We start from the raw sequence: 25,549 nt of genomic DNA on the forward strand, positions 1-25,549 counted from the left end.
GTAACTACATAAGGGGAAGGTGAGAGGTTTTGGGAACGTACAGAGGGATAGTGGATGGGGGAAGGGGGGTTCACACAGTGTGAGGGATATAAATGATAAACGTCTAATTTTTGCTTTGTCTTGTGCACCTGAAACTAATTAAAAAACAAAAAAAAATTAAAAAAAATAATAAAAAAAAGAACTGTATTATACGGCCAACCAAGATTATACATATTAAAATACTTCTTTTTCCTGGCAAAACAAAAAACAAAAAACACACACAAATAAAACACTCATAGACGGTTATCAGAGGGTAAGGGGGGTAGAGGGTGGAAGATGAGGGTAAGGGGGATCAAATGTATGGTGATGGAAGGAGAACTGACTCTGGGTGGTGAACACACAATGGGATTTATAGACGATGTAATACAGAATTGTACACCTGAAATCTATGTAATTTTACTAACAATTGTCACCCCAATAAATTTAGAAAACAACAACAACAAACTCATAGACACAAACAATTGTTTAGTGGTTACCAGAGGGTAAGAGGGGTGGGGGTGGTGGTAGATGAGGGTAAACAGGGTCAAATATATGGTGATGGAAGGAGAACTGACTCTGGGTGGTGAACACAATGTGATATATAGATGATGTATTATAGAATTGTACACCTGAAACGTATGTAACTTTACTAATCATTGTCACCCCAATAAACTTTAAAAAATAAAAAATAAAATAAAAAAAGAAGAATGCACTGATATTAAAAAAAAAATAAAGTAACTACAACACTGAACTATTTAAATTATAATCTGGTTTTTGAAAAATAAAATAGCATTATATTTCCCCCATATATTAGTTATCAATTTAAACAATGATTTAGGCTTTATGATTAGGATGACATAATAGATTAATCCTTATTAATATTAATAGGAGCCAACCCAGGGGCTCAGGTGGTTGGAGCTCCGGGCTCCTAACTCCGAAGGTTGCCAGTTCGATTCCCACATGGGCCAGTGGGCTCTCAACCACAAGGTTGCCAGTGCAACTCCTCGAGTCCTACAGGGGATGCTGGGCTGCACCCCCTGCAACTAGCAACGGCAACTGGACCTGGAGCTGAGCTGTGCCCTCCACAACTTACTAATATTAATATTCTTAATATCCATAGTACTTAAAAAAGAAATGTTAAAGACATTCCTTTACAAATTAACTAGTGATAATTTATTAAGACCACATAGTCAAATTTTGATGTAGCTATGGGTTTCTGATTATGAATTGGACTAAAGTTGAAGAAGTTTATTAATATGTTATTCCCAAATAGTTTCTTCTGAAAACCTAATCACATTAAATTTATATTTAAAATGTTGACTATGGATTATTATCAAATTTTCAGACATGTGTACTTGATATTGATACAGTATTCCTATTATTTTAAATGCAGCATGGTTTGTCTTAATAAGAAAAAATGATATAGCTGGAAAAATAAAGATCCAATGGATACTAAATTCAGTTTGGAATAATGACTGTTGAAGGTCAAAAGTCATAAGGTCATCACTTAGATGTTATATAACAAGGAACAAAGGGAAACGTCCCAAATATCACTATTCTAAGAGTTAAAGTATCAGAAAATGATGTCGTTGTTCATACAACATTGAAGGAATCTTAAATATATTTCATGAACATTTCATGTGTAAGTAACCGATGACATATCATTTAAAAAACAAACACTCAAACTATCCTAGAATAAGGTAATTTTAGTGGTCAAAGTGCCTTATTTTAAAACTCCAGTATTCAGTTACAAGTATTTAGTAATAAAAATATATGAGCTGATAGATTGTTTGAAATAAAAAGATGTAAGGTTATTTCTGCATATCTTGATTTCCCCAAAATCCAATTGTAATATCTTTGTGAAAACATGTAAAGGAAAATACTGAATTACATACTCTCAAGTGATATTTGAATTGTCTGAGTCGTTAACAGGACCTAAAATTGAAAATGATTGCATTGAGTAAAATTGCAAATGAATATAGAGACTTTTGGAAATCAATGAATGGATCTTACACCATCAGCCACATGATGTCGCTGTACACCACAAAGTCTTGTGAATGGAAATGTACTGATCACCAAAACTAAAGGAGGGAGCTTCATTTTGTCACCGCCCCAGAGAAGACAAAAACGCTAAGGAGATAAATGATTGGAAATAGAGTTAAAAAGTATGATTTTGAAGTAAGGTGAGAGAGGTAGGATAGGTGTAGTGCTCTTGCGATGCTGTTTCCCAGGCGAGGAGGCAAGGGATCCCGGCGCCTGCTACTCCCGCTTCTGCTCTTCGCAGCCTGGGAGGCTGGGAGCGGCCAGGTCCACTACTCGGTCCCTGAAGAGGCCAAACACGGCACCTTCGTGGGCCGCATCGCCCAGGACCTGGGACTGGAGCTGGCGGAGCTGGTACCGCGCCTGTTCCGGGTGTCATCCAAAGGCCGCGGGGACCTTCTGGAGGTAAATTTGCAGAATGGCATTTTGTTTGTGAATTCTCGGATCGACCGCGAGGAGCTGTGCGGGCGGAGCCTGGAGTGCAGCATCCACCTGGAGGTGATCGTGGAGAGGCCGCCCCAGGTTTTCCATGTGGAGGTGGAGGTGAAGGACATTAACGATAATCCACCAGTCTTCAGAGAGAGAGAACAAAGGTTATTTATTCCTGAATCTAGACTGCTGGATTCGCATTTTCCGGTAGAGGGCGCTGCTGATGCGGACATCGGTACCAACGCTCTTCTAACATACACCCTTAACCCCAGTGATTATTTCTCTTTGGATGTACAGGCAAGTGATGAATTGAGTAAGTCACTTTCGCTTGAATTGAGGAAATCTTTGGATAGAGAAGAAACACCAGAACATCGTTTATTACTGACAGCCACTGATGGGGGCAAACCAGAGCTGGAAGGTACAGTTCAACTTCTGATTACGGTGCTCGACGTTAATGATAACGCCCCATTGTTTGCCCAGGCTGTGTATAGAGTCCACTTATTAGAAACTATGGCTAATGGAACATTAGTGGTCACAGTAAATGCCTCTGACGCTGATGAAGGTGTAAATGGAGAAATTATCTTTTTCTTTGGCAGTGATGTTCCTCTTAACATTAAAAAGAACTTCAAAATTGACTCCAACTCAGGAGAAATTAGGCTAATTGGTAGACTGGATTATGAAGAAACAAAATCCTACGAGATTCAGGTAAAAGCAGTTGATAAAGGAAGTCCTCCAATGTCAAATCACTGCAAGGTCTTAGTGAAAATTCTGGATGTAAATGATAACGCTCCGGAACTGGCGGTCACGTCACTGTCATTGCCGGTGAGAGAGGACGCGCCACTCAGCACCGTCATCGCCTTCATTTCCGTGTCCGACCGCGACTCGGGTGTCAACGGGCAGGTGACCTGCTCACTAACACCTCATGTCCCATTCAAGCTCGTGTCCACCTTCAAGAATTACTATTCGCTGGTGCTGGACAGCGCCCTGGACCGCGAGAGCGTGTCGGACTACGCTGTAGTAGTGACCGCGCGGGACGGGGCTCGCCGCTGTCGGCCACCGCCAGCGTGTCCGTGGAGGTGGCCGACGTGAACGACAACGCGCCGGCGTTCGCGCAGCCCGAGTACACGGTGTTCGTGAAGGAGAACAACCCGCCCGGCTGCCACATCTTCACGGTGTCTGCGCGGGATGCGGACGCGCAGGAGAACGCGCTGGTGTCCTACTCGCTGGTGGAGCGGCGGGTGGGCGAGCGTGCGCTGTCGAGCTACGTGTCTGTGCACGCGGAAAGCGGCCAGGTGTACGCGCTGCAGCCGCTGGACCACGAGGAGCTGGAGCTGCTGCAGTTCCAGGTGAGCGCGCGCGACGCGGGCGTGCCGCCTCTGGGCAGCAACGTGACGCTGCAGGTGTTCGTGCTGGACGAGAACGACAACGCGCCGGCGCTGCTGCCGCCTGGGGCGAGCGGCGTGAGCGGCGCCATGAGCCAGCTGGTGTCGCGGTCCGTGGGTGCGGGCCACGTGGTGGCGAAGGTGCGCGCGGTGGACGCGGACTCGGGCTACAACGCGTGGCTGTCTTATGAGCTGCAGCCGTCGGTGGGGAGCGCGCGCAGCCTGTTCCGCGTGGGGCTGTACACGGGCGAGATCAGCACGACTCGTGCCCTGGACGAGGCAGACGCGCCGCACCAGCGCCTGCTGGTGCTGGTGAAGGACCACGGTGAACCTGTGTTGGTGGCCACGGCCACCGTGCTGCTGTCGCTGGTGGACAGCGGCCAGGCGCCGAAGACCCCCTTGCGGATGTCTCCGGGGACCACAAGCGTGGACACGGCTCTAGTGGACGTGAACGTGTACCTGATCATCGCCATCTGCGCGGTGTCCAGCCTGTTGGTGCTCACGCTGCTGCTGTACACAGCGCTGCGGTGCTCGGCGCCGCCCACCCAGGGCGTGTGCGGGCCCGGGAAGCCCACGCTGGTGTGCTCCAGCGCTGTGGGGAGCTGGTCGTACTCGCAGCAGAGGCGGCAGAGGGTGTGCTCTGGGGAGGGCCCGCCCAAGGCCGACCTCATGGCCTTCAGTCCTAGTGTTCCTTCCGGTCCCAACATGTCAGAAGGAAACGAACATCCAGAAACAAAGTCGGACCTTTCCGGTAATGTAAGTTCAACTTTCAAGCTTTGGCTTTAATTTTTTTAAAATTTAACTTGCATAACCATCTTTTCAAATATGACTTTTAAAAACGTATTCAAAGTGTTGACTAAAATTGCAACAAATCTTACCATTTCATGTTAGTATTTATTATTTGCAGCTGCATCTTGAATAGAACATGGAAACAAACAAAAAACAAATGTGGGGACTAATTGTCGTATTCCTTGATTGAAAAAGTAGAATATTTTTTAAAAATATTGAAACACTGAGTAGTCTTAATTATATTTAACCCAGGATCTCAACGTAGTCAAATACAGTGACATTTTCAGTTTATTTATTACCTTAATCTTGTAGTGAAATGTCAAGCCCTTGACAAAAAATTACAGGCAAAGTTACAGAAACCATCTGCCTTTTTTTTTTTTAAGGTTTTAAGTTTCAAAGTGGCCAATAAAAATCATTTTAAGCAAATGTAATTTAAAACATATTTATTGGGTTATATTTTAATTCTTATGTTTAAAACATACAACCATTACTTCATTGTCATTATGGACAATATCCTGATGCCAATGGTCTAGAGTTCTCTTGGGTCTGGAGGGCTTAATGTAGAATGAATTTGTTAGAGAATCTGGTTAGGAAATATTTAGTGAGCTCTTTTCATTTACTTACTAATGTTCTAAAACTATATTGTTTCATCTCAACCTTTTCAATAACTTTGTGAAGTGAATACTTTAGTCTCACTTTCTTGATGAAGGTGCTGAGGCTCAGAAAAACTAAGTTCAGTACTTTTACTAAGTTTTCTCCAAATTTCCCAAGGATATCCAAAGCTTACTTGTTCTAATGCACTTTATTGCCTTTCATAAAAACATTTAAAATAGTTTACCATGGAAGAAATTTATTTGCAAGAGCAAATTTTTAAAAATCTGTTTAAAAGCCAAAGTAAAAGATCAACAGAAGGGTGGGAATAATTTATACAAAAGTAAAGCATAGGTTCAGTGCTAATCCTAATAAATACCTTCCTGAAATGAATGCAGAAATTTGAAAAATAACAATAAAAGGAAATTCTCTAAACTAATTATTCAGGAAAGAAAAAAATTCTCTTCCTGCTGTAAATTCAAGGACGATTTGATTACTGATTATTCTGTAAGGGTTTAGCAATACACTGAACAGTATATTCGATAGCAGTTTTGTAAAACCAACTGAAGCATATTTAATACAGGTATTATTGTATTTGTTAGTCATTCAGTCAAGAGCATAATGTTAAACTTTATTGCTTATGTTTAATCCTGAAGTTACATAAATATTAAAGGAATGTTTGTAAACATTCAAATAAATATACAGAAAAAGTCCCATGAAAGTCCCCTTGTGAAGACATTCCATAAAAAAGTAGTATACTTTGGTAGTTTTTTCCAGAGATTTGAATTGACACAGAGCTGTTGCTTAGTGCATTATAAGAAATAAACTGTAAGCTATTCTGTAACTTTTCAAATATTAATGATCATACCTAAACTTTTGGCAACAACCAGCAGAAAAATAATTTTAAAGTCGGGTTGCCAAGGAAACTTCCTGGTTTCTTTAATATGAGATAAACTTTTTCAGGATTATAAAATTGGGAAAGATAGATTAGGGAGTCACAAAATAATTTTTCTTGCCCAAGTCACATTACTATGTACTCACAGTTACATTTGCTAATTATATTAATGTCCAGGCTTAGGATTTCCTCTAGAGACATTCAATATTTACTTATGGATCCACTCTACAAGTACATATGGAGAGCTTTCTATATACTAAGGCCTTCTATATACCTAGGGACACAGCAACAAAATAGGCAACGTCCCTGGCTTCAAGGGGACCACCTTTTAACCTATTTAAAATAACAATGGGTTATGAAAAGTCATAACCCAATTGGATTTGGTATAACATTGCTTTTTCCATTTTCGTTGTCTAATCAGGGTATCTAGAAAGGAAGATCTTATTCTATTCATGATTTTTTAAAAAGAGGCAATAAAATGCTGACTGTGACTAGCAAGTTTTCTAGAAACAAAGCAGATGAAGGTTTTCACTCTATATGGTACTCAGAAAACTACCATGTTCCCCCAAATAAGACCTAGCAGGACCATCAGCTCTAATGTGTCTTTTGGACTAAAAATTAATACAAGACCAAGTCTTATATTATATAACACCCGGTCCTATGTTACATTAAAATAAGACTGGTCTTATATTATTAATTTTTGCTCCAAAAGACGCATTAGAGCTGATGGTCCGACTAGGTCTTATTTTCAGGGAAACACGGTATGTGCATTTCTCGTTTCCTCAGCTAAAGAAAATATAATCAACCAGAGGGAAATGCCCTGCAAAGGGGAATTAAAATGAACAAACAATTGGGATGGGGAGAGAAAACTATATTTTGAGGCCAAATTAAAAATAATAAATAGCATGGGAAAGGTAAATATATGTTTTCTTCTATCAAGCCAAACAAACTTGAATTAGAGGCTGCCAATTGAAGTTAAAATGATACAACTTGTTTCTTCAAGAATTATATAGATTGAAAAAGCAATTATTGGAGTGGCCATTAGCTCAGTTGGTTAGAGTGTCGTGCTGATAACACCAAGGTTGCCTGTTTGATCCATACATGCACTGTGAGCTGTGCCCTCCTTAAAATAAAAATAAATAAATAAATAAATAAACAAACAAACAAATAAATAGCAATTATCTAACAGTACTTTACTGAGAAGTTAACAATAAGATTATCAATACAATCGAGCATCATTTGATGAATGCCAATAGCCTCTTAAATTTGGCGTGAAGACATTCAAGCATCCCTTCGCACTACATTGGTATCACTGTCAAAACAGAGTTTTAGATTGATGCATTATGCATCTAAGAACAACCAAACAATTCTTTCTGTATTATGATTATTGTTGTAAAGGTGAAAAATTTTCTGGGTTAGTTGAAAGTATTAACTTGGAGGTGAATCTCAAATATTAGTTAATGATCACTAAACCAAAAGAAGTGGGCTTAGGACTACAAAGTTTGAAAATAGATTTTTTATGAAAAGGTAATTCTGGAGTGGATGAAAAGATTATTGTGGAGGGTATTGTTACTTAGTATTTATTTTAATATAAATATGAATGGATTTCCCATTGGTAGTTAATATTTTTGTCTCATTCAGAATCTTCGTATAGTCAACACAACTTTCAATAGTTTTGTTTTCCTTTATAAGATTTCTTCCAGGAAATGTATTGTATTACTTCCTCTCTTTATAAAGATGAACCAGTTGTTTTATTATCCTACTTTTCCACCTGTTCTTTCCTATGGTTAATATGTTATTTATTGAATATTTTAGTATTAACAAAAGCATAGAATAATATAGATTTATGGCAAAATTTATTCATTAGTATTTATTTCATGGTATGTTTATAATTCAAATTAGTCATTCACTTAGGAAATTCATTGATTAAAAAGTGGTCATATCCTCACAAAAGGAAGATATATATGCTGAGATCTTTTAACAGATTATAATTATTATTATGCAGTTGGATTAATTTTGGTTAATATTTATTATCCATTAATGTTAGTAGCTTCACGTCTTTGTTGTCTATCTGAAAATGCTAGGCAAAGATCATCATGCTGTGCATACTGAGAATAACAGAGTTATTCTCATTTTTCTACAGAAGCTCCAATTTTCTAGCACCCCAGTGGAAACAAAAACTGTCTCTGCTTTCGGTAAAATCTTGGTAAAACATATATTATTTTTCGATTATTCAATTTCAGTTAATAGTTTCCATTTCATGACTATGATTTTAGGAATTGTAATTTTATTTTCAAGTTAACTTGGTATGATACCAATGTAGTTTAATTTGCAGGGAAATAGTATTTTTATACCCCATAAAATACAAGACAGAACACTTGGGAATACTATTTCTTGATATGTTCCTTCTCTTTCAAAAGACTTCCTTTCTAAGATTAGAATTGTAATTCTATTTTCTGGTATTAAAATAAGTAACTAGAAAAGTAAGCCATCCCTTGAGGCACCTTTGAGACTTATGGTCAGTCAAGAATACAAATAGATAAGCATTAGAAATAGTTGTTTATTTTGGTAACAATATCTCTTTTCTCCTCCTGAGACTACTGGAAGATATCACTTCCCTGTTAACTTGAGGTGTGATTTTCTTTGACCAACATAATGTGAATGATGTGTGTCACTTCCAAGCAGAAGTATATAATTTCCAGTGCTGCTTTTGCTGACTTCTGCTGTCTTTTGCTATTGCAGCAATTATGAAAGCACAGGTTGATGTTGAGGTGCTATAATATCAAAGCAGTCTGGGATGCTGAGCCAACATGTGGAGAAAAACTGACCTAGGCAGTCTCGCATAACCATAGAAGACTTTGAAGGAGCCAGAAATAAAACTGTTTATTTTAGAAGGAAAATTTAAATAGTCAATGTACAGCAACATATTCATTGGGATTCCACTGCCAAGTCACATTGGGATTCAATGTGAACAGAATGAATTTTAAGAGGAGAGTATTACAAGAGATAATATAACTGATAGAACATTATTATTGACCTTTTCACTAAGGCATCTGACCATTAAGCAGATTAATAACTTGGATCTCATGGGAAAATATATTGTGTTGTGATTTCTTTTTCTTACATATAAAAAGTAGGAGAAGAAAAACAGTAAACTGAATTAAAATGTTTTAGGCACCTCTTCTCTTTTTGTCTTGCCTAGTATTCATTCCCCCTGCTTTTTTTTTCTCCCCTTCTAGGACATTGTTGTAGTTTTGTGAAGGACTGGGATGAAGACTTTGCAAGAATAAATGCTCAGACACATAAACTTTAGGGAATTAACAGTTTGCTTTGATAAGTACGAAGGGTATAATTTCAGCAATGCATACTATATTAGTTTCATAGGGCTGCTGTAACATATTATCACAAACTTGCTGGCTTAAAACAACAGAAATTTATTCTCTCACAGTTCTAGAGGCCAGACATCCAATATCAAGGTGTTGTCGGGGCCACATTCCCTCTGAAGACTCGAGGAAAGAATTCTTCCTTGCCTCTTCCAGTTTCTGGTGATTCCTGGCAATTCTTGGCTTACGGCAACATAACTCCAATTTCTGCCTCAGTCATCACATTTCTTTGCTGTGTCTCTGTGTACCTTCTCTTTTTCTGTCTCTTCTAAGGACATCTGTCATTGGATTTATGGCCAAGCCTAATCTAGGATGACGTTAGGGTTAAGGTTACCTTAACTATATCTGTAAAGATCTTTATTCCAAATAAACTCACATTCTGGGGTTCTGGGTGGATATATCTTTTCAACCCACTACAGATACCCACTACAGATACTATTCATCTCACTACAGATACCAGGAGATGTCGAATTTGGTGGTATCTGTTGAGCATGGCTTCTCAGTTTCCTTTCCCCATTGGGGAAATGTGCTTGGATTTCTGGCAGTGGCACTCTCTCTCTCTGAGGGAAGGAGTGAGATATTCTTGGTCCTCAGAAACCCTGAATCACAGCAGAATATGCCTCGTACCCTCAGACATGTCCTTCTGAAAATCCAGCAAAATTACCTCATAGGATTGCAAAAATTGCCTTAGGCAAGCTATGTTTCCTAGAGCCAATACCTGAATTCTAGGTATTGCCAGTTGCCAACATGTTAGCTACTAATTAGTATATCAAAATTACTGGGTATTGTAAATGTGCAGTTTCATTGCAACTACGTCATGATGTAATGCCCAGTCTGTAGCTATGTGATGAATCAGTTTAAGCTTCCGGAGAAGTTGGTCACATGAGGCCTTATACTGGCCTTCACTTCACAAGAACCAACCTCCTCATTTTCAGTCTACATAATTTAGTTATGGCTGATTTCATGTCCTGGCTTCAACAATAAATAAGCGACCTGTATCAGGCCAAGTAAGAACCATCACAACTATTGACTAAAGGAAAGATATGTCATCTAAACTGGGTCAAAAGAAGTGATATTCTAGGATTTTTGCTGGGGCTGTTAGAAAAGGGCATTTTCTTTCTGTTGAGAGTTTCTAAATGTAGCCTAAAAATATGTAGCCTAAAAGCTACTTTGGCCATTTTGCCATGACATGGGGAAAGCCCACCTGAGAAGAAGGTAAGCAGAGGAAAATAAACCATAAATGTGGAAATATTTTCCTTATGGTATTATTGAAGTGTGTATACACATCTCTGCCTGAAACCAGTAAATACTTATCCATTTCAATGTATAAGACAATAAATGATGCTCTGCTTTCTTGATTAAGTCAGTTCACTAGGAGTTCATTGTTAGAGTATGATTAATATAAATATACATTTCCATAAGTGGTGTGAATAAGTATTGTAAGATATTGGACTCAAGGGAGAAATTAGTATTGGTTTTCAGTACTAGGAAAAGCTAGTTTTTCTTTAGCAAGAATTTTTCTTTTCTTTCTTGGAGACTGTAAATTTTGCAATTAATTTTGTTTTCCTCTTTGCTAACAAAAAGATTTGTGACCTCTTTAGAGTAACTGAAAATTACTATTATGTATTTTGAACACTGACCCATTCCTCAGTTCATTTTATTTCATCCATATGTTTATCTTATTTTCATATTGTTTGTGTGTTGAAAGGGCCAGCTAAGAACTACTAAAAGAAGATATCTCAAATAATTAACACTAAAAAAAGAGATAACTTGTACTATTCAACTATCCAAATGTAGTAGAAAACAGAATATTCCTAAATTAAGAACATATTATCCAAGTGAGAAACAAATTATTAACTTTCAAACATTGGCAAACAGTTCAGAAAACAAAATTAAATGAAAAACCCAACAATGGAATAAATAAATGTATTTCCAATTAACTAAAATAACCTTTGAGTCCTATTTGTTTCATTTGAAGAAATGGTAAAAAAAAAAAGAGGTGATGAAGCCAAAATAATTGAAAGCAGGATCTCACAGAGATATTTTCATAGTAACATTGTTCACCTATGTTCATAGTAACATTGTTCACAATAGCCAAGAGGTGGAAACAATCCAAATGTCCATAGACAGATGGATGAATAGATACATAAAATGTGGTATATACATATGTTAGAATATAATTCAGCCTTAAAAAGGAAGGAAAGCCAGTCACATGCTACAACATGGGTGAAACTTGAGGACGTTATACTCAGTGAAATAAGCCAATCACAGACAAAATAGTATATGATTCCATTTATATGAGGTATCTAACGTGGTTAAATTTATAGAAACAGAAGGCATAATGGTGGTTGGGGGTTGTGGTGTGGTGGTAGAAAAGCAGGAGTTGTCTAATGAGTATAGAGTTTCAAATTCACAAGATGAAAATTCTGGGTATCTGTTTCACAACAATGTGAATATACTTCACACTTCTTAACTGTATATTTAAAAATGGTTGCGATGGTAAATTTTATTATGTGTTTTTTTTTAACACAACAAGAAGGGGAAAATGATATATTTTAGAGTTTAAAAATAGGTATTTTTCCAAGATGAAAGTTATGAGTAAACTCAGGCCAGACAAATCTAGTTTTAAATCTACAGGATAAAGAGTAGAGCCTACAATTTGGCCACATGATGTCGCTGTCTACCACAGAGTGTTCTCTAAGAAGAAAACCACCCAGAGCCCCATTGTCACGCTAGAGAAGCAGAACAAATAAGAGAAGCAGCAGGACTTGAGCAGAGACAAAAGAAGAGTATTTTAAATTTTGCAAAACATGATTTTCTAATTGGATCAACTCACTGAGGATTGGTAATGGTGTCTTCTATGAGAAGGGACGGGGAGGTTGGGCGCCTGCTTCTCTCCTTTCTGTTCCTGGTAGCCTGGGAGGCCGGGAGCGGCCAGGTCCATTACACGGTCCCCGAGGAGGCCAAACACGGCACCTTCGTGGGCCGCATCGCCCAGGACCTGGGGCTGGAGCTGGCGGAATTGGTGCCGCGCCTGTTCCGGGTGGCGTCCAAAGGCCGCAGGGACCTTCTGGAGGTAAATCTGCAGAATGGCATTTTGTTTGTGAATTCTCGGATCGACCGCGAGGAGCTGTGCGGGCGGAGCCTGGAGTGCAGCATCCACCTGGAGGTGATCGTGGAGAGGCCGCTGCAGGTTTTCCATGTGGATGTGGAGGTGAAGGACATTAACGACAACCCTCCCTTATTTCCAATGGCTGTAAAGTATATCCGGTTTCACGAATCGAGGCTGCTTGATTCGCGGTTTCCTCTAGAGGGAGCATCTGATGCAGATATCGGAGTAAACGCCCTTCTCTCCTACAAGCTCAGCTCCAGTGAGTTTTTCTTTCTAGATACACAGACAAGTGACGAACTAAGCCAGTCTTTGTCTCTTGTGCTTAGGAAATCTCTGGATAGAGAGGAAACTGCTGAGGTTAATTTGTTACTGGTGGCTACTGATGGGGGCAAACCTGAGCTCACCGGCACTGTTCAATTGCTTATTAAGGTATTAGATGTGAATGACAATGAACCTACCTTTGACCAAGCAGTGTACAAAGTACAATTGTTAGAGAACACCGCAAATGGAACATTAGTGGTTAAACTAAACTCTTCTGATGCAGATGAAGGATCAAACAGCGAGATTGTGTATTCATTTAGTAGTGATGTGCCCTCCACTACAAAAACCAAATTCAAAATAAATCCCAGCACAGGGGAAATCAGAACTAATGGACAATTAGATTATGAAGAAACAAAATCCTACGAGATTCAAGTCACTGCATATGACAATGGAAGTCCGTCAATGTCTGGGCACTGTAAAATTTCAGTAAAACTTGTAGACGTCAATGATAACATACCAGAAGTCTCAATAACATCTCTCTCACTTCCGATCCGAGAGGACGCTCCGTTGGGCACAGTACTCGCCCTCATCATGGTGTCTGACCGCGACTCCGGTGCCAACGGGCGGGTGATCTGCTCACTAACACCTCATGTCCCCTTCAAACTGGTGTCCACTTTCAAGAATTACTATTCGCTGGTGCTGGACAGCGCCCTGGACCGCGAGAGCGTGTCGGACTACGCTGTAGTAGTGACCGCGCGGGACGGGGGTTCGCCTTCGCTGTCGGCCACCGCCAGCGTGTCCGTGGAGGTGGCCGACGTGAACGACAACGCGCCGGCTTTCGCGCAGCCCGAGTACACGGTGTTCGTGAAGGAGAACAACCCGCCCGGCTGCCACATCTTCACGGTGTCTGCGCGGGATGCGGACGCGCAGGAGAACGCGCTGGTGTCCTACTCGCTGGTGGAGCGGCGGGTGGGCGAGCGTGCGCTGTCGAGCTACGTGTCGGTGCACGCGGAGAGCGGCAAGGTGTACGCGCTGCAGCCGCTGGACCACGAGGAGCTGGAGCTGCTGCAGTTCCAGGTGAGCGCGCGCGACGCGGGCGTGCCGCCTCTGGGCAGCAACGTGACTCTGCAGGTGTTCGTGCTGGACGAGAACGACAACGCGCCGGCGCTGCTGCCGCCTGGGGCGGGCGGCGTGGGCGGCGCGATGAGCCAGCTGGTGTCGCGGTCCGTGGGTGCGGGCCACGTGGTGGCGAAGGTGCGCGCGGTGGACGCGGACTCGGGCTACAACGCGTGGCTGTCTTATGAGCTGCAGCCGTCGGTGGGGAGCGCGCGCAGCCTGTTCCGCGTGGGGCTGTACACGGGCGAGATCAGCACGACGCGCACCCTGGACGAGGCGGACGCGCCGCGCCAGCGCCTGCTGGTGCTGGTGAAGGACCACGGCGAGCCGGCGCTGGTGTCTACAGCCACCGTGCTGCTGTCGCTGGTGGACAGCGGCCAGGCGCCGAAGACCCCCTTGCGGATGTCGGTTGGCGCCGCGAGCGTGGACACGGCTCTAGTGGACGTGAACGTGTACCTGATCATCGCCATCTGCGCGGTGTCCAGCCTGTTGGTGCTCACGCTGCTGCTGTACACGGCGCTGCGGTGCTCGGCGCCGCCCACCCAGGGCGTGTGCGAGCCCGGGAAGCCCACGCTGGTGTGCTCCAGCGCCGTGGGGAGCTGGTCGTACTCGCAGCAGAGGCGGCAGAGGGTGTGCTCTGGGGAGGGCCCGCCCAAGGCCGACCTCATGGCCTTCAGCCCCAGTCTTCCTCAAGGTCCAGGGTTATCAGAAGAACGACAACCCTCAGAATCAGAACACTTAGGAAAGGTGAGTCTTTTAATTTTTTTCCTGTCAATTTTAGAATTGTTCTATTTCCTTTACTTACGATTCTATTAGTTATTTTGATTCAAATCTCTGCCGTTATTTTATATCATTATCCTATTGTGCAATGTTTCAGGAATGGGTTGCAGAGCAATTCCTTGAATTGAGAACAATTTCCTTAAACGATTAAAAAATTTTTTTACATTTTGGCTTTTCCATAATTAAATCTTTCCATGAATAATAGGACCTTTAAGGATTGAAAAACACTCAAGCAAAATTTGAAAACTAAGTATTACCTACAAATGTTTCTTCTCAAAATTAAAAAAAATTACAAATGCTAAAATTTATAGAGTATGATTATATAATACTTATTTTCCATTTACACCATCCTTACATTCTGTCAGAGTATTTGAAATAAGACTATATTATGTATCTGAACATGTCCTAAATTATTCTTTCATTCAAGAATTCATTATCTGTTTATACAACAGTTAAAAAGTTCATTTTCCTTTTCTTTGTGTTTGAAAGCAGCCTTAATGGATCTTTTAATGAATGCCAGGACCTCTAAAATTATCTATCACTGTGTTTCCCTGAAAATAAGACCTAGCCAGACCATCAGCTCTAATGCATTTTTTTGGAGGAAAAAATAATATAAGACCGGGTCTTATATAATATGATGTTATATAAGACCCGGTCATATATTAAAAATTGCTCCAAAAGACGCATTAGAGCTGATGGTCTGGCTAGGTCTTATTTTCGGGGAAACACAGCATATAGGTCATTACCACACATGACATCACTTTGGAATAATTGCTCATTTTAGATATGACTTTCAGTAGTAAAATAACTTATTTTAGATAGAGATTTCACACTTGCAAAATCCTAGGAATTTTAAGGCATAGTAGAGAGTTAATTGAGAAAAGAGCCCTCTCTATGTTTTGTTTAATTAAAGCATCTTAACATTTAAAAAAATCACATAGTGGGGTGGCCAGATGGTGGGACTTTTTCTTCATATAAGTGAGAGTACTATAACCCAGTGTTTATGTTAGCTGGTTGCTGAGTCATCCTTCCAGTATCAGTATTACTGGGCTAATGTATGCAGGCCTTCCACTGTGCAGAGATTGACAGCCTTCCTCTGGCACCACACTCTATACCTAGATAACCTTTTCCGTGATGTGACTGTGAGCTCACTCAATTTCACCTGGCAACACCCATATTCCTAATGAAGTTGAGTTTTTTCAAAAGTTAAGGACTGGTATTGGATGACTACATTTTCATTGGAAATTCCCGTGTTAGATAAGTAAAACACTAAACTTGGCAAGTAAATGTTATACTTGGAAAGAAAATTAAAAAAAAAAAAATTCAACCAAAAGAAGATGTCGTGGGGTGAAATAACTGTCTAAAACTGTCTTCTACTATTTGGTTCTTAGTTACTTGCTTTTTTCTGCTAAATGTATTTGGATATCGAGGAATCATAGAAATAGTTTCTACTAAGTGATCCTAGCCATGGCCATTTCACAGATAGGCTAGAATATCAACTTCATCTGGGATCTTCTTTTACAGGAATTGAGTTTGGTTGGGAAATCTTGAGTCCATTTAAGGGTAGTCTGTTCCTATGGGAAACTTACTAGCTCCTTAGCATTGATAAGCCTCAAAATTCAGAGTATGTATTTCCTGGGAATCAGAAAAGTTCATCTGAGGCCTTATATCTTTATAGAGAAAGACAAATAGCTTGAACAAATGCGGAATAAGCTTTTTCTTTGGAGGAGTCGTCCCAAAGAAATCATAGAGTATCATAGCTATTCACCACCTTCTTGAGACTTGTGTGCAGAATGATGAGTGGTCAGGTGAAATCCTTCACACTCGAAGTCTGGCCATTGTGTTTTTGCTGTGGTAAATGGTAAGCTTTTAAAACTATATACCCGTGTGCCTAAGTATCTTCAGGAATCACAATCTATTGCTATATAAGTTCCTAGGTTTTCTTATTCCTTATTTACATTTTTCTTATGTTGCCTTAGTACACTCTTAAATGTCATAAAATGTATAGTATTACAGTAAGTTGTCAAAGGTATGTCATTAATATGAAGTCCATGCTGTTTTAAAAATCTGTTTGTCTCTCATTTTAATACTAGCTATTACCTTTCAAGATGCATCAAAGCACTAACTAGCATATTGATCTCTATAATTATTTTCTAGATCCATGCTTTTCTAAAATAATTCAAAAGTGTTTACTTACTACTTCATGAACTAGTACAATAAAATCCGTTTGAAATTATGTAAATTTGATATTAACAAATATCATGAATATAACTTACCTGTTTACTTATTACTTGAGAAAATTTATTTAAAATATTTATTCATTAAAAATTGATAATTCATTCTATTCTAAATATAAATGATAAAATATGAGTAAGTTGCAATCCCAGCTTTCATTCAATGCATACACAGAAAAAGAAACTGGCATGAAAACTTTTCTCCTAATACTTAAATCATGTATTTGATTTCATTTAAAAGAGGTCTGACTATAAGTAAAAATGTGAACATTCTCTTACCTCTTCAAATTCAACCTCTTCCCATGGATTTTCTCTGGTTAACTTCCAAATGCTCAGAGAACTCATGCCTCACTGAATTCACTGAGATCTTTAGAATATTTTACTGCCTCGTCTTACATATGTTGAATAGTGAAGAATGTGCTAAAGATACTTTTTCCCTCTACTGATTGATTAAATAACCAATTCTTTCAAGTAACAACTTTTTAAGAAACCAGAATCCAGAAATTCATCCAGAGAGGAGATGATTAAATACACAGTTATTTCATGTTGTGAACATTTTAGGATACACAGATAAATTAAAATGTATAAATGGCATGGATATGTTAAAAACAAATATACTCTTACTTGGTGTGATGTATGTAACAAAAATCCAAACCATATAGTATTGTCATGCAGCAAATAACAAATTTACAAAAGAACTGCACTTGCACTGTAAAAGACTGACTTTGGTATCCTTATATAAATAACAGTTAAGACAGCTAACAGGGATATAGTCGTTGGATAAAGGACATAAGACATACTACAAATAAATAAATAATAAAGTGAACATATTTTACAAATTAACAATTGCCAAAATAATATAGAATATATGGATATATATTCATACGTATTTTCAATGTTTCGATGTATTGATGGCCACAAATATCAAAGGCATGCTTTTTCTATAAAATGTAGATTTCGAGGCCAAGTGGTTCAAGTTTTGGCTCTTGAATCGGATTGAGATCCCATCTAACCACCGCCAGTTAATATAGTTTTTAAGTTATTTAACCTGTATATGCTTCTACTTCCTTGTTTGCAAAAAGCGAAACATTAATACTCACCTCAGAGAGTTGTGAGAATTTAATGAGGTAACCCTATTAAAACAAATAGAACTATGCTTGTCTCATGGGAAATATATCCAATAGATATCCACTGCTGTTATAACAGTAATCACTATTTTACTATATTTTACTGCATGTCATGGATTGGCAGAATTGAAAGTGATGAATTAGTATAAAAGTTTTAAAGATACATTTTGATAAAATATAAAGACTTTGAGGCGTGCTTGAAGGAAATTACAATGAAAATAGAAATTTGGGAAAGTTCAAAGTATAAGGAAAAGAAGATAATACATTTAGTACTTACACATTTAGCCACATGATGTCGCTGTCCTCCACAAGGTCTTTCACCACAAAAGAAATACAGCGTGCATTACGTACTCAGATGCTGCTTTTCCTCACCATCTCTGAATGTGGGGAAGGTAAGGTTATTTAAGAAATGAAGAATAAGGAATTTAGATTATTTTTAAAATTTTGGACCAATGCAAGAGCGACCCAATATTTGGAAAAGGTTTGCAATGGTGTTTTCCTGGAGAGAAGGTCTAGGAGCCGGGCGTCTGCTGCTCTTGCTTCTTCTGCTCCTCACAATCTGGGAAGCTGGGAGCGGCCACGTCCGCTACTCGGTCCCTGAGGAGGCCAAACACGGCACCTTCGTGGGCCGCATCGCCCAGGATCTAGGGCTGGAGCTGGCGGAGCTGGTGCCGCGCCTGTTCCGGGTGGCGTCCAAAGGCCGCAGGGATCTTCTGGAGGTAAACCTGCAGAATGGCATTTTGTTTGTGAATTCTCGGATCGACCGCGAGGAGCTGTGCGGGCGGAGCCTGGAGTGCAGCATCCACCTGGAGGTGATCGTGGAGAGGCCGCTGCAGGTTTTCCATGTGGATGTGGAGGTGAAGGACATTAACGACAACCCGCCGGTTTTTCCAATGGCAGTGAAAAAATTGTTTATTTACGAATCCCGGCCGCCTGGTTCTCGGTTTCCGCTAGAGGGCGCATCAGATGCAGATATAGGAACCAATTCGCAGTTGACTTACACTCTTAATTCCCATGAATATTTTACCTTGGATGTTAAAAGAAATGATGAGGAAATTAAATCTCTTGGACTCGTGTTGAAAAAACTTTTAAATAGAGAGGACACTCCTGAATATCACTTACTAATAATGGCAGTTGATGGTGGGAAACCAGAGCTCACTGGCACTACTCAACTGAAGATCACCATTTTGGATGTAAACGACAACCCCCCAGAGTTTGAGAGGACGGTCTACAAAGTGAGATTATTCGAAAATGCAGCAAATGGTACCCTAGTAGTGATTGTTAACGCCTCTGATTTGGATGAAGGAGTAAATAAGGACATTGTATATTCTTTCAATACAGACACCTCAGCAGATACTCTGTCAAAATTCCACTTAGACCCGGTTAATGGATACATCAGTGTAAAGGGTGACATAGATTTCGAAGAAACTAAGTTGTATGAAATCCAGGTAGAAGCGACAGATAAAGGAACTCCTCCAATGGCAGGTCACTGCACTGTTTTAATAGAAATTTTGGACACCAATGATAATGTACCTGAGTTGGTAATCAAATCACTATCGTTACCTGTATTAGAAGACGCTCCACTTGGCACGGTCATCGCCCTGATTAGCGTGTCCGACCTCGACTCCGGTGCCAACGGGCAGGTGACCTGCACCCTGACGCCCAATGCCCCATTCAAGCTGTTATCCACTTTCAGAAATTACTATTCACTGGTGCTGGACAGCGCCTTGGACCGCGAGAGCGTGTCGGACTACGCTGTAGTAGTGACCGCGCGGGACGGGGGCTCGCCTTCACTATTGGCCACCGCCAGCGTGTCCGTGGAGGTGGCCGACGTGAACGACAACGCGCCGGCGTTCGCGCAGCCCGAGTACACCGTGTTTGTGAAGGAGAACAACCCACCCGGCTGCCACATCTTCACGGTGTCTGCGCGGGATGCAGACGCGCAGGAGAACGCGCTGGTGTCCTACTCGCTGGTGGAGCGGCGGGTGGGCGAGCGTGCGCTGTCGAGCTACGTGTCTGTGCACGCGGAGAGCGGCAAGGTGTACGCGCTGCAGCCGCTGGACCACGAGGAGCTGGAGCTGCTGCAGTTCCAGGTGAGCGCGCGCGACGCGGGCGTGCCGCCTCTGGGCAGCAACGTGACGCTGCAGGTGTTCGTGCTGGACGAGAACGACAACGCGCCAGCGCTGCTGCCGCCTGGGGTGGGCGGCGTGGGCGGCGCGATGAGCCAGCTGGTGTCGCGGTCGGTGGGCGCGGGCCACGTGGTGGCGAAGGTGCGCGCGGTGGACGCGGACTCGGGCTACAACGCGTGGCTGTCTTACGAGTTGCAGCTGGCGGCGGGGGGTGACCGCAGCCCGTTCCGCGTGGGGCTGTACACGGGCGAGATCAGCACGACGCGCACCCTGGACGAGGCGGACGCGCCGCGCCAGCGCCTGCTGGTGCTGGTGAAGGACCACGGCGAGCCAGCGCTGGTGTCAACCGCCACCGTGCTGCTGTCGCTGGTGGACAGCGGCCAGGCGCCGAAGACCCCCTTGCGGATGTCGGTCGGCGCCGCGAGCGTGGACACGGCTTTGGTGGATGTGAACGTGTACCTGATCATCGCCATCTGCGCGGTGTCCAGCCTGTTGGTGCTCACGCTGCTGCTGTACACGGCGCTGCGGTGCTCGGCGCCGCCCACCCAGGGCGTGTGCGGGCCCGGGAAGCCCACGCTGGTGTGCTCCAGCGCCGTGGGGAGCTGGTCGTACTCGCAGCAGAGGCGGCAGAGGGTGTGCTCTGGGGAGGGCCCGCCCAAGGCCGACCTCATGGCCTTCAGCCCCAGCCTTCCACCTGGTCCGTTTAGCCGGGATAGAGAAGAGCAACTGGATGTGGATGTTGATCTTTCTGCCAAAGTAAGTAATTTTTAAAATCTTTTCAGTGTCTTTGTTTTTTATCCCTCCATATTTCTACTGCTTTGGAAACATTTTAACAGTTAATTACTCTGTTTTTGGTAATTAGAATTTTCCAGGTCCTGGTTTTATGGTTAAAATGTTTGAAAATCTTGTGACTAATGTTTTTAAACCGAATCAGCAATAAGTAGTGTCAACCAAACTTACTGTTGTTGTTGTTGTTCTTAGATGGAGTAATAGAATTATTTTATCGCTAAGGTCTGGATAGGAACGAAACATATTTTCCTGGATGAATCCACTGTTTAGAATATTGACTCCAACTGTGGTGTACTAATCCCTGCACAATGTTTTAATAGCTTTTGCCACTTTTCATTTAGTGTTCTTACTGGATTTTAGTGCAAATGTCACTGGCCCATTTTATGAATTCACCCTAGATGAATTCTTTTTTTTTTTTTGCTATTATATCTTCAATTTCAAATATTAGTTTTTCAAACCTGTTATCTATAATGTAGTCTGTATTACTCACTGATTCATTTATCTGGAGTCTCAGTTTTTCTCTCTACTTACACATGATTTGTTTCAGTCCTTGTGCTCACATTTGGCAATATGTGTATTGCTGATAATTTCCCAACTGGGTAAAAAATATAAACAGAAAAATTTTATTGCTTTTAGAATTGTATCTTTGTCCATCTTCAGTTTCTCAGTATTTCTATTAGTAAGCATTAAAAAAATCAATAGGAAGTGAAATTTTAATACTCTCTTTATACCATGATTTAGAAAATACTCCTTTTGAAAGAATATTATTAATCTTAACGATTATTATTTTCCATCTGAACAATTTGTTGAAAGTAATACTTATACCTAATTTAAAAATTATTCTATCAAAACTTATTAATCATTAATGTCTTTTGCATACAGTATTAAGGATGCTAATGTCCAAAAAGTTCAATAAGTCAAGGTCATTACTGCTAGTCTTCCTCTGAATACCAAGCTGTTTATTAATGTGCCATGTAGTAAGTACAAAGATCTAAATAGCTTCCCCAAATAAAATTGAAGTGAGATTGTTTTTTTCAGTCAATTGCCTATTTGGTATTTGATCATTTCTCCTAGCAAGTAGTTGGGCTCCCATTCAAGTTTCCTTGCCACTGGAAACCAAAGCTTGGGCATATTAAAGACTGCAGAACAGTCAAGTATTTCTAAACCATAAGAGAAAATGAAAATATCAGCCTTGCTCACGGGAGGTATATGGGTCCCAGTTTACGTAATTAAATGGAATGCTTTTCCACACAAGTTATAAACTATAACTTTCTACTTCCTTGTTCAAGCTTCCTTACTCAAACATGGTTAATACTCAATGACATTGTGGGGAGGCTAACATAAAAAATAGCAAGATAGTCTCCCTTTTTCCCATTTTCCTTTCCTTTTTCTGGCACCATCCTTTGCTGCTTCCTGTCTAGACAGTATTAGCCACAGCATTTCCAACCTCAGTTTACTATTTATTTTATTAGACCTCATTTTCATCCTATTGTAAATAATAGGGTCATGCAAAGTTCTTGTCTCCAAGATAAGGGACTTCAGTCTAAAAATTCCAATTTTCCTCTTCAAATTCTTGACTGAGATGATTCTGAGCTGATTCTGATATGAAATTTTAAAGACTTTTGAGTTTTTCTCTTGGAGGTGTATTGCTGCTATACCAGATGAGTGCTGAATAGTTCCCAAATATATATCCTTTTTATTCTTTGCATTCCTCATCTGTGTTTTTAATTATTTTACAGAACAAAGTAAATGGATAGAGTCCTTTTCACTTTCTTCCAGTGTGTTTGACACCTATGATCACTTTGTACAAATCTACAGTTTGGGTCCTCAAACAGTGAAGCTGCTCTGATTTATGTTTTAATTCAGAAAAAAGCACCTGATTGTGGTTCTTCATAGAATGGAACCCTAAAGCTATTTTCACTACACTGATTTCTTTTTTGTCCTAGACAACCATGGGGGAAAGAGGTTTATGGACATAATAGGCAAAGAAAATCTGAAAATGGCTACCATCATGTCCTTCTATATTAAGTTTCTTTATGTCAGAAAAATATATCATGCTCTATTTTTTGGGACTTATTCATTACCTATTAAAACTCAGATGTCTCAAAGATCATGACTGACAAGAACTGGAATGAAAACTAAGCTAAAAATCCAGGTTTTCAAGATGGAAATTGAAATACATATTAATTAGGGCAATATCTAAGGATAATGTTTTTGTATCTCTGGAAAATTATAGAGGCTGCTGAGATATCATATTTTCCTGACTAGTTATGTGATCACCTTAATTTAATGTGTTTTATTAGTCAGTTGGAGGGAACCAAACTATTCTATTAGGTACCTATTCAGCGAATACTAGTTAAGTGTTCTGAGCTATTAAACTATTAACACAAACTATTCTTTTTAAAGTTATACATACATACCAAAATACCTACAAAAGAGACATTAATATAATAAATGGCCTAAGTGATTCATCTGGATTCATAGTATATAAAAGAAAGTAAAGATACCTGCCTAATTGGTTTAATCATGAAAGTCATCATTAGTCAAGGAAGTTTAAATGGTTATGAAATGGGGGAAATTGCTTTGTGAAGCATTTGGAAATTATGGATATTTTTCAGGTAGGGGACAAAATGAGTATGTTTGTTTAGTGATAGTTTTTGTTTGATACAGCAAATTGTCCACTTTGACTAAAATATATGAGCAACATAGGAGAAAATAAAGTTTAGGCATATTAGACACGAGAATGGGCAAGTATTCATAAATCACAAGAGACAAAATGAGAATATCAATGTTGATGAAATGAAATGAATATGTTCCAGTGAATAAAATTATTTGGAATAATTTTCCACACAAATTAAATACCACAACATCCTACTTCCCCGTTAAAGCTTCCTTGCACCTTCTGCCCATAGATGATCTAAGGAAGACTTTCAACTAAATGCTGATGGTCTGTGTTTCCTTTTTCGAACATTTTCAAAATTCCCTTTCAATGGCTTATTCTTGGAATCAGAGGTTCCCAAGAGATGGGTTCTCTGAAGTCTTCAACACCTGGAATATGAAATCCAAAGAGGAACAGTGTCTCCCCATTAATAACAACCTTCCCACATTCTTGGGAATACATGAATTTTCCTAACCATCACTTTAAAATTGTAGGTTTACAAAGTGTATATTAACTACAATTGGGTCTCTGTAAATACTTAAAAACCTGTATGAAAAAAAGGATTTCCACTGGAGTAAAAACTGCCCTTGTGGTGAAACTAAGGATCACATTCAATCAGTAGTACAAAATGTGTACCCCAGTAGTACAAAATGTGATTCTATTCTCCCAACGGCATTAAAGTATGTGGAATGGCTGAAAGAATAAATGAGAGGTAGCAGTTAAGAGCATGGATTTCCAGAATCGATTACTTACTGTTTGGAGCCACATGATGTCGCTCTGTACCATAGAATGATCTGACAGAGAAAAGAAGAAAAAAACTTTTCTGTTCTTACTGTAAAGAAGCGGCATCCACCATTCAGATGCAGAAAAATGGAGGATGCAGAGGCACTGAACTGAATTGTCACAAGATATCTCTTGATTTTGAAATAAGATTCCTTAATGAGAATAAAGCACTGCAGGCTTGCAATGGTGTTTTCCTGGAGAGAAGGTCTAGGAGCCCAGCAACTACTGCTTTCACTTCTGTTCCTCATAATCTGGGAGGCTGGGAGCGGCCACGTCCACTACACGGTCCCCGAGGAGGCCAAACACGGCACCTTCGTGGGCCGCATCTCCCAGGACCTGGGACTGGAGCTTGCGGAGCTGGTCCCGCGCCTGTTCCGGGTGTCATCCAAAGGCCACGGGGACCTTCTGGAGGTAAATCTGCAGAATGGCATTTTGTTTGTGAATTCTCGGATCGACCGCGAAGAGCTGTGCGGGCGGAGCCTGGAGTGCAGCATCCACCTGGAGGTGATCGTGGAGAGACCGCTGCAGGTTTTCCATGTGGATGTGGAGGTGAAGGACATTAACGACAATCCGCCTGTGTTTCCTGGAACACAAAAGAATCTGTTTATGGCGGAATCCAGGCCGCTTGACTCTCGGTTTCCACTAGAGGGCGCATCCGATGCAGATATAGGGGCCAACGCTATCTTGTCTTACAGACTGAGCCCTAGTGAATATTTCTCGCTGGAAAAACCATCTGATGATGAGCGGGTAAAACGTCTTGGGCTAATATTAAGGAAACCTTTAGACAGGGAACAAGCTCCGGAGATTTTTTTAGTGCTCACGGCCACTGATGGAGGCAAACCTGAGCTGACTGGCACCGTTCAGTTACTCATCACAGTGCTGGACGCCAATGACAATGCCCCAACTTTCGATAGAACACTCTATGAGGTGAAATTACCGGAAAATGTTCCTAATGGAACGTTGGTAATTAAACTTAATGCCTCAGATTTAGATGAAGGTTCGAATGGGGACATTATTTATTCATTTTCCACT

The 25,549-nt window shown here is 40.7% G+C and overlaps 1 pseudogene; it reads left to right on the forward strand.

Annotated features, from left to right (window-relative positions):
* The first annotated feature begins 726 nt into the window (after positions 1-726).
* Positions 727-4,619, forward strand: LOC109451748 (protocadherin alpha-1; annotated as a pseudogene).
* Positions 4,620-25,549: the final 20,930 nt, after the last annotated feature.

This window comes from Rhinolophus sinicus, linkage group LG10, assembly GCF_036562045.2.
Source record: "Rhinolophus sinicus isolate RSC01 linkage group LG10, ASM3656204v1, whole genome shotgun sequence".
Lineage (NCBI taxonomy): Eukaryota > Metazoa > Chordata > Mammalia > Chiroptera > Rhinolophidae > Rhinolophus > Rhinolophus sinicus.